The sequence below is a fragment of the Sminthopsis crassicaudata genome, chromosome 3 (genome assembly GCF_048593235.1).
Source record: "Sminthopsis crassicaudata isolate SCR6 chromosome 3, ASM4859323v1, whole genome shotgun sequence".
NCBI classification, from domain to species: Eukaryota; Metazoa; Chordata; class Mammalia; order Dasyuromorphia; family Dasyuridae; genus Sminthopsis; species Sminthopsis crassicaudata.
Genome location: NC_133619.1, coordinates 457,717,319 through 457,728,247, shown reverse-complemented (window position 1 = coordinate 457,728,247; position 10,929 = coordinate 457,717,319).

Sequence of the window (10,929 nt, the reverse complement as noted above, 5' to 3'; positions counted from 1 at the left end):
AAAGAAAGAAAGAAAGAAAGAAAGAAAGAAAGAAAGAAAGAAAGAAAGAAAGAAAGAAAAGAAAGAAAGAAAGAAAGAAAGAAAGAAAGAAAGAAAGAAAAGAAAGAAAGAAAGAAAGAAAGAAAAGAAAGAAAGAAAGAAAGAAAAGAAAGAAAGAAAGAAAGAAAGAAAGAAAGAAAGAAAGAAAGAAGAAGAAAGAAGAAAGAAAGAAAGAAAGAAAGAAAGAAAGAAAGAAGAAAGAAAGATATAGGACCAGTTGGATATTTCCACAGCCACTAGTTGGTGAAGTCACCCATCCATTTACCTAAGCAATACCCAGCCTTTAATTTCAACTGGTCCAAAGCTAAATGTGCTTCAAGAGAAAAAACAATTCCTATGCCCAAAAAGTTATCAAAATGTGCATACCCTTTGACCCAGCCATACTACTACTGGGCTTATTACCCCCAAGGAACTACTAAAGAAGGGAAAGGGACCTGTATGTGCCAAAATGTTTGTGGCAGCCCTTTTCATAGTGGCTAGAAGCTGGAAGATGAATGGATGTCCATCAATTGGAGAATGGCTGGGTAAACTATGGTATATGAATGTTATGGAATATTATTGTTCTGTAAGAAATGACCAGCAGGAGGAATACAGAGGAGGCTTGGAGAGATTTACATCAACTGATGCTGAGTGAAACGAGCAGAACCAGAAGATCATTATACACTTCAACAATGATACTGTATGAGGATGTATGCTGATGGAAGTGGATTTCTTCAACATAGAGAAGAGCTAATCCAATTCCAATTGATTAATGATGGACAGAACCAGCTACATCCAGAAAAGGAACATTGGAAATGAATGTAAACTGTTATTTTTACCTTCTTAATCCAATTCTTCCTGTGCAACAAAAAATTCGGTTCTACACACATATATTGTATCTAGAATATACTGTAATATATTTAACATGTATAAGACTGCCTGCCATCTAGGGGAGGGGGTTGGGGGAGGAAGGGAAAAAATCTGAATAGCAAGGGATAATGTTGTAAAAAATTACCCATGCATATGTACTGTCAAAAAATGTTATAATTATAAAATAAAATTAAAATTAAAAAAAATAAATAAAAGCCTGGATTAAGATACAGGACTGAAATGAAAAAAAAAAAAAATCCCTTCTCTTTTTTACTATCTTTGTGACTCTGAATATCTTTGTGACTTTGAGTCTCAATCTCAATATAAAATTAAAGAATTGGATTTACTGACCTCAAAGTTTCCCTTCAGTTCAAAATCTATGACCTTCTGATCCTTTGACCTCTCCAAACCTGTGTTTCCTCATCTGTAAAATGAGAAAGATAACCAAGATGACCCCTAAGGTCCCTTCTAGCTTCCAATGTATGCTCCCACAATAATGTGACTGATCCCACTGAGAGGCTCTTTGATGGTAGTCATGGTAATGGTCACAGCAAATAGTACAATGATCGAAGAAGAAAAATATTTGTATCCCTTTTACTTGTCACTGAATTTGTCCTTTTACTGTGAGTGCCTTAGTGAGCTAGAAGAATTAATCAATCAAGAAACATTTATTAAATATTTACTCTGTACCAGACACCGAGGGATACAGAATGAAACAATTCCCACTGGCAAGGACTTTCCACTCTAAGGGAGGAGAGTAAGCGCATTAGATGTATAAAATAAATATTTTTGAAGATGCAAATAAATTCAAAGTGATTACTATAAGGTACATTGGAATGGAGGGCACTAGAAGTTAGGGAATCAGGAAAGACGTATGTAAAAAGTAGTATTGGAACTAAAACTTGAAGGAAAAGTATTGGAGGTAGAGATGAGAAAGGAGTGTGCTCTAGGCATGAAGAACAGCTATTACAAAAGTATGGAGCCCAGAAATGGAATATACTGTATAAAGAGAAGACAAGAAGTGGAGAAAGACACCTGACCCCCAGATTAAGGTTTATAATTCGAAGGGAAGTCAAAAAAGGGGATAGGGAGAGCCTCCCCACCCCCTTTGGAAAGGACATATATGTTAGGTTGCTAAGCATAAGCGAGACAAGAATTAACCTCTCAAGCCATTAAGTACTGAGCACTCTCTAAGGTAGAGTAAAGGGAAAATGCTCCAACTGAGAGATAAATCAAGTCAACTCCTCTCCCAGTGACTTGGGAAAGAAGATGAGACTAGATTTATGAAGGACCCTTGGTTTCCTGACAGCAGTATAATTACTGATCTCAGAGTCATTAATCAGCAATTTGCCGATGACTTTGGGAGTCTGTACATTTCTAACTCTCTCCATTCTAAAATGACATAAAGTTAGGAACAATTATATGAATGCTACATAGTTGAGCATTTGGCTTAAGAGAAAGGAAAAGAAAGCCTCCCCAACAAAGCAAATATCCACCATTTTTATTCATCTCCAAGCCCCAAGGTATCTTTTTTTCACAATTTCAACAACTAGATGAATCTCACTTTGTGTGTGTGTGTGTGTGTGTGTGTGTGTGTGTGTGTGTGTGTGTGTGTGTGTGTGTTTTAAAATGGACCCTTCTGTAGGAGTAGCCTACAGTTACCAAGTATCTATAGTTGTAATGCTCATATTCTCCTCAATGAACTGAAAGTACTTACTTTGTACCCTTAAGATCTGAGTATTACACCAAGATGGCAAGGGTAGTATCAGGTCTTCAACCTGTGACCAACTCCCAGTGGGAGAGAGAATAGCTAATTTGATTAAAATATTTGTAGAGTAGAAGCCTTTGTTGCCCAGAAAATAACATGGTGGAAATTGATGGGTAGATGAAACAGTTGATCTAGGTAGTAAGGCCAACCTTCTGCATAGTAGGTGGGTGGGTGACATCATACAATAAGCATGATTTAAAGGACATCTTCCTATGAATATATTCTTCACTTATCTTAACAGGGACTGGAAGTCAAGGCAACTAAATGGCTCAGTAGATAGAATACTGGACCTGAAGTCAGGAAGACCAAAGTTCAGATCTGACCTTAGAGTCTAACTATGAAACTGTGCAAGTCTCATCCTCAGTTTCCTAGATTGTAAAATGGGAATAATAATAGCAATGTTATTGTGAGAATGAAATTCGAGAATAATTATAAAGCACTTGGCGCAAGGCCTTGCAAATGAATGTTATTGTTGTTGTTCAGTCATGTCTGACTTTTCACGACCCTATTTGGAGTTTTTTGAAAAAGATGCTATATTGATTTGCCATTTCTTTCTCCAACTCATTTTGAATGAAGAAATGAAGAAACTGAAGCAATCTAATTGAGTGACTTGCTCAGGGTCATACAAGTAGGAGGAGTCTGAGGCTGGATTTGAACGCAAGAAGATGAATCTTCCTGGTTTCAGATCTGGCAATCTATCCACGTCACCACCAATGTTCATTCCCTTCCGGATAATTAAAGCAGGAGTGTGCCAGAGCCAGCTCTAACTGAATTGAGAGACCCAATTATTAAACTGCCCATATGAACATTTACACTTCAGAAATCGGCAATTGCTACAAATCAAGTCTTGATATATTGTTCTGCTGATTGTCTAGACTTCAGAAAGCCTTAATTATACAGATTAAACTGAAAAGTATAAAATCCATATGTTGCATACCCTCCATGGTTGTGTAATAATTTCAAGCCCAGGTGGTATTGCCCTATAAGTATGGCTTAAGCTCAGCAGGAGCTCTGTAAGAAGACTTCACTATCCTGTGGGATAGTGAATAATCATCATCATAACAGTGATTGTGAACTCTTTGAGGAGAATGACTGTCTTTTTGCCTTTGTATTCCCAGTGCTTAACACAGCTCCTGGTTCATAGTGGGCACTTTGTTTAATCATTTCAATCATGACTGATTCTTCATGAACCTCTTTGGGGTTTTCTTGGGAAAGATATGGTAGAAATTTGCCATTTCCTTCTCCAGCTCATTTTACAAATGAGGAAACTGAGGCAAACAGGGTTAAGTGACTTGCTCAGGATCACACAACTAGTAAGTGTCTGAGACTGGAATGTTATATACAGTAGTAAACAGTATTAACAATGTAGTTGGATTAAAGCTATTAAATTTCTTATCCTAGAAATCCAGATGTAGACAAATACCTGGAGCAGGTACTATTATCCATAAAACAGGTTTTTTTTCTTCTCATTATCAGGTTTCATTCAAATAGAAGTCCAAATTTATTTAGAAAGTAAAAGTAATAATATTTTTTTTGAGTTCTTGATCTGTGACTTCATTAGTGTGGGAAGGGAAGGGATCAGAGAAGGAGATAAGCATTTATATAGAGCCTACTCTGTATCAGGCACTAGGCTCAGCTTTATAAATATCTCATTTTATCCTTAAACAATCCCAACAGCTAAGTGTGCTCTTATGATCCCTACTTCACAGAGGCCGAGAAGTTAAGCAAGCTAGTAAATGTTTGAGGCTGGATTTGAACTTCTGACTCTAGACCCAGCACTTCTCTCCATTGCAACACCTAGCTATATGGAACTCTAGGTAAAGAAACTACTTCTTCCATTGCAGATATGTGACTATTCTACCCCCTTAGAGTCTAATAGAGTTGCCTGAGTGTAATGAGATGTTAAGTAATTTTTTCAAAGTCACATAGCAATGTTTCTGTGTCCAAAGCTGCCTCACACTGTAATACTAATTAATTCAAAAAGTTAAACTTAATAAACATATGAAATCAAATATTTTTTTCTGTCTCCCATATGATCCTTCTCCCTTTCTCTTTCCCTTTTTTCCTCTTTCTTTCTATTCCATTAGGATACTTTAAAACAGTTTTCCAAATTGTCAAGAATAACTAGAACTACTGTCCAACTGTTCAAGGCCTTCAGTTAAACCATAACATTTACAAATCCTTTTGCAGAATTATAGGTAACAATAATCCATCACCTTTTTAGAAATAAATTTAATTTAAAGTGATTTCTCTTCTTGATTATATTGAACTCTGGGAAGTTCTGATTTTTCTCCCAACACATATTTCTTCTTCAAAGCATCACCTGTGTGTTTTCTTCCTTCACAGACTTTTTAATCTACTGGGGGTTTTTTGTTTTTTGTTTTTGTTTTTGGTTTTTGGTTTTTTTTTTTTACCATTTCAATAGCTAAATTTCTCCATTCTGACTTCATGGTCCCACATCTCAATAACTATAAATTTCTCCACACCAGTTTCAAGACTTCAACCTCAGTACTTTCTAATTAATCCAAAATGCAACTGTGGGTGCAGGGAAGAAAAGGATAACTCTTTTATTTATTACAAAGTTCATATTACTGCCCTTGCCTCCATTGTCCTTACTAATTAAGTCTGTTCAAGACTCTATACCATATCATCTTCCCCACTCTTCCCTGCAGCTCCCAACTCCTATCTCCTTTTCTTTCATTTTAGCTAAATCAGTATTCAACTGTCCCTCCATTCCTAATTCTGGGCGCTCTACTAGTCTATTCCCTCACTAGGACTGATAGAACATAAGCTTCTTAAGAGCAGATAATGCTTTAACTTTTTCCCTTTGTGTTTTCAGGACCTAGTACAATGCCTAGCATATTTTGGGGGGATTAGATCATTGTTTCTCTTTTTAAATTAAAAAATGTTTTGTTCAGCTCTTGACAAACACCATAAAACATCAGTATTTCCACATATAAAGAAAAGCAGAAAAAGGTTAATACATGAGATCTCTAACCCATTATATCCTATTTTCTTTTTTTAAAAATGTAGCTTAATATGATAGATTCAAAACTGTCCCTTGAGATCTGTGATTTTATTGGTGTAGCAGATCCAGTGCTAAGGGAATTTCCTCTACCAATGCTGGTGGGCACCTGCTTTGAAATCTAATTGTCTTGGAGAGTTGCCTAGGGAACCGAAAAGTCCACGCCACCTGTCTATGTCAGAAATTAGACTGGAATCCACATTTTCTTGACTCTGAAGACAGAGTTGTGTCCTTAAGCCCCAGTGATTCTTACCTAGCATCTAGCAAATGCTCAATATTTATTGAGTTGAACAATACTTTCTTATTGGATGTATTCTCCAGAAGTAAAGAATGTATCTTTGCCATCTTATAGCTTCACTCCCATTTAGGGTCATACAATCCTCTTAGAAGAGGCAGGGAATATCTTCACTATGTGAGTGAAGAAATGAAAAAAAAAAAAAAAAAAAGCAAAAGGAGGCTCTTTGGATCAGAGTGTGTTTTCTTCCTCTATGGCTAGCCTAGCTTTCTGTATTTTTCCTCTTATCTTCCTACCTTGCAAACTGCAAGTCGAATTAGCCCGTTCCAGCTTCCAACTCTCTGTTAATAATAGATACCGTTAAAACCCATATCTCAGTATCTTTTTTCAAGTAGATGTGTTTAAGGAGTGTCTGGTTTCCTTTTGCTGTGCACATACAAATGCTCCAACAATCTCTTGGTGTGTGGGTACAGACTTCTGAAATAGCTTGGTTTAGAGCAGTGGGGTCACACTTAAATAGAAATAGGGCTACAAATCCACATAGGAAGATCTCTGAGCTGCAAATTGACTTAGTTTTGTGATTTTATCTGTCTTACTGTATTTTAGAATATTTTGTTAAATGTTTTCCAAGTACATTTTAAATTGCTGGCAATAGTGTGTCCCATGGACATGTGTTTGATACTTCTTGTGTGGAGGCTAAAGGGTTGGAAAGGTGTTCAATCTTTTTTTTTTTTTTCCCTGAGGCAATTGGGGTTAAGTGACTTGCCCAGGGTCACCCAGCCAGGAAGTGTTAAGTACCTGAGGCCAGATTTGAACTCAGGTCTTCCTAACTTCAGGGTTGGTGTTCTATCCACTGTGTCACCTAACTGCCTCAGTGTTCAATCTTTTACTCATGAATGACTCTTCATGATCCCTTGACCATATCACACCAATACAAAGATTCCAGAGCCGTCTGCCATTTCCTTCTCCGGTGGATTAAGGCAAACGTGGCTAAGTAACTTGCCAGGGATCACAGAGCCAGTAAGTGTCTGAAGTCATATTTGACCTCAGTTCTTTTGACTCCAAGCCTAGCACCTAGCTGCCTCTGAAGGCATGAAAACTTGTATTCAAATCTTGCTTCAGACATATTCAAGGTATATAAGCCCAGGCAAGCCAATTAACCCTTAATTTCCTTATCTGCAAAATGAGAGGTTTAGACCATTTGGTCCATAAGGTCCCTTCTGGCTTTCAATCTATGATTCAAGACTCAAAAATCATTTGAGTTTTTTGAGTTCAAATCTCAACTCAAGAACTACCTCCTACATGAAGCCTGTCTTGATTGCTCAGCCACAATTCTTCCCAGCTCTGCCCCTCCTCCTTTTATCATAATTTACCTTAAATACCACATTGCCTTATTTTGGATGTATTTAGGTATATATGTTGAGAATGTAAGCTTCTTGAATTCAAGAACTGCTTCATTTTTGTTTCTATATCTCAGGAACCCAGAACATGCCCAGCATTGTTGATTGATTGATGTATTGATTTGAGCTTTCTAAGGCATTCCTTGAAGAAAATAAAATATCCCCACCAAAACAATTATCTCTTCTAGAACTCATCTGTGATGCTGGGAGATTGAAATGCCCCTTTCTGAATTAGAAGGGTGGCTCTTCCCTTCTAATTTTTTATAATTAATTTTTATAATTGTTTATGTGTATATATTTATACATATATGAAGATTCTATATATGTAATATATTTACATATATATAATTCTATATACATGTTTAGATATTATATATATATATATAAATATATAAGAAAATTCTAACTTTGGAAGTTTTATATATATATGTTTATATAATTAATTTATAATGAATTTTTATGATTGGAGAAACTAAAGCCCCCCCATATGCTGTTTAAAATGATGTTTTGGCTTTACTGGGAATAAAGTTGATCTTTCCCCCATTCTGGGGATCCCCACTTTCTCTTGACAGGAGATCAATGAGATTGCAATGAAAATTAGCAATAAATCCCTAATCCAGAACCTGAAAAGAAATCCTTAAACTGAAATTTTGGAAGAGATTCAGATAACATCTCACTACTCCTCCTCCAGTTCATGAATCCAGTGGAACCAAAATATAATCAAGTTGTTTGCTTATGAAAGGGTCAGAGCTGCGAAGCAGAAAGATGACTGGACTCTGTGATCTTGCACAATTTTATGTTCCCTCTCTTGAACAATTTTCCTTCTGGTAAAATGGAAAACAAGGGAGGGGCCTGGTTTAAATGATCCATAAAGCCTTCATGGGTAGCACAGGGAGACAGTGAAGGGAACACTAAACTCAAATCAGACGACCTGAATTCAAATCCCAATTAAGTCACTTATTACCTGCATCAACAGGTGCTAGTCATTCACCTTAGTGCCTCTAGGAGGTGCAGAGGATAAAGTGCTGGACTTGAATCAGGAAAAGCTGAGTTAAAATCTAGCCTTAGACACTAATTGTGTGATCTTGGGCAAGTCATCTAACTTCTAGTTGCCTCAAGTGTAAAATGAGGATCATAACATTTATCTCTCAGGGCTGTTGTGAGGAAACAATGAGATGCTATTTATAAAGTTCTTAGCATGGTACCTAGCACATAATAGTTACTTAATAAATGCTTGTTCCTTTCCCCTTCTTTCTTCTAGACCTAAGTCCTGTAAATTTTTTTTTTCATTTTGACCTATGAATTTATTGGTGTGGGGAAATTGCCATGCAAATTATAATTCTAGAAAACTGACTATGGCACTGAGAGATCATGGTATTTGCCTAATATTGCCAATATGGGTCGTCTTACTGTATCCGAAGCCTATCTATGATCTGCTGAGTCTAATTACTTCTCAAACCAATAAATTTTTAATGGAGCTAGAAACTTTAAAAATCAGTCTTTGAGGTTGAATCTATTGTGTGTATGTGTCTATGTGTATGTGTGTGTATAAAAGAGAAAGAAGAGAGAGTGACAAAGCCAGAGACAGAAACAAACAGAAACAGAGACAGTGAGACAGAAACAGAGAGAAAGAGAAGGAAGGAGGGAGGGAGGAAAAGGAAGAGGGAAAAGAAGACAGAGAGGGAAAAGGAGAGGGAAAAGAGGGAGGGGGGAGACGAAAAAAGAGAAGAAGAGGGGGATGGAAAGCAAGAGGAAAAGAGAGAAAAAGAGGGAGCAGGAGAGAAAGAAAACATGTGTTCAGGGAATTGAGCAGGACACACTTGATGAAAAATTGATTTTCCTCTAGCCCAGTTGAAGTAATCACAAAATAAATGACAAGATACAGAGACAAGGTGTTATGCTTTTAAATAAAATGTAAAGGAAAGTTTATACTTTTTGTTACCTTTCTATTGGAAATAGATGTTCTTTGAAGCAAACTCAATGGAACTAGAACATAGCTTTCCATTGGTTGTTGAAGATTGGTCATCTTCCTACGGGGTCTTTCCAAAAAAAATCTTGACAATCTTGAATCAATCAGAACAGGATGATCAGTGATGTGCTGGTAAATATTTAACAACCAGCTCCCTGGAGGGGGAAGGAATACCCAAAGCACACTCTTATATTTAATTAAATTTTTTATTTTTATTTTTTTCGTCACTTTCTTAAGCCTGGAAATCAACAACAATATAAAATAAATCAAGTCCTGGTTTGAAGTGTTTGCTGGTTTGGAGGCAGGTAGGTAGTTCAGTGGTCAGAATTCTTGACCTGAAGTCAAGAAGACATCTTTCTGAGTTTACATCTGGCCTCTGACACTAGGTTATGTGACCCTAGGTAAGTCATGTTTTAGCTCTATCTCTGTTCCTTCACCTGTAAAATGAGCTGGAGAAAGAATGACAAACCACTTCAGTATTTTTGTGAAGAAAGCCCCAAATGGGGTCACAAATAGTCAGCTCAACTAAATAACAACTGAAAACAAGCTGATTTCCAAGGTACAATTGTTCATGGACAATTTAAAAATTGGATCCAAGTTGAACTGGCTCCAGCACGCTCTTGATTGTGATTCCTGGCTGTAGAGAAAGGAGAGACCTATGGAGAAAAACTCTAACTTTGGGGAGTTAGGAAGAGATAGCTATGGGGGAGTTTGGGGGAACTTTGCCTTTCCCTTTTTCATCGTTGCCAGAAGGCAGTGGTGTAGGGTAGATCAGCAGAAATATTGAGTGCTCAGTCAAACCATATGTCTTCCCACAGGGAGCTAAATGTCTTTTGAGATAGGAAACAGCTCTGAGGAGTGTGTGACCTCTGGCAGCACCAGGGGGGAAAAGTAGCTTTGGATTCAAAAGAGAATTAAACTTGGCAGTCAAAATCCAGTTGGGGAGCATTATGAGAATAGCATGACAGGAGAAGGGTCATCCGTCCTGCAGTGCCTGAAGGTTGCCTGTCTTGGCCCTGAAAGTTCCCTGATCTGACTTCCTCCCAATATTCTCTTCACATGTATTCACTCTTTGCATTGACCCCATATGTATTTGTGGGAGAGTATGTCCCAGGTTATGTGAAGAATGTTTTGTAGCTCCTATTCTTCCTAGACCACATCAGTAAGTGCCTTTCTTTTGAGATAATTGGTTTTGAAATGATAATTGGCTGGTTATTAAAAGCCAGTTTACCAGGAAGAGCTTGGGAACACTTGTTTTAGAAATGCAGACTCACAGAGAGCCATAACCCCCTGGTACTAGTCGGCTTCTATGGATCCAGCCTGCATCTTAATCCAGTCAGAGGGATAACCCCAAAGTGAAGGCTACAAATTAATCAGATAACCTCCTCTCTCCTGAGCAGGATAAGTCAGAACCCATTAAAAGAATGGGTTGCCAAGTCTTGTCAATTCTATCTCTATGACATCTCAGGCATCTTATCCTCTAGTCACTCAGGTTCAGGCCCTAGTCACCTCTCTCCTGGCTTCCTATAAAAACCACCTAATTGGTCTCCTTGCTTCTAGTTTCTCCCCTCTTCAATCATTCAGAGCCCCACAATTCACTAAATTCAGACAGACACAGTCTTTTTTTTTTTTATGTGGGTCCTT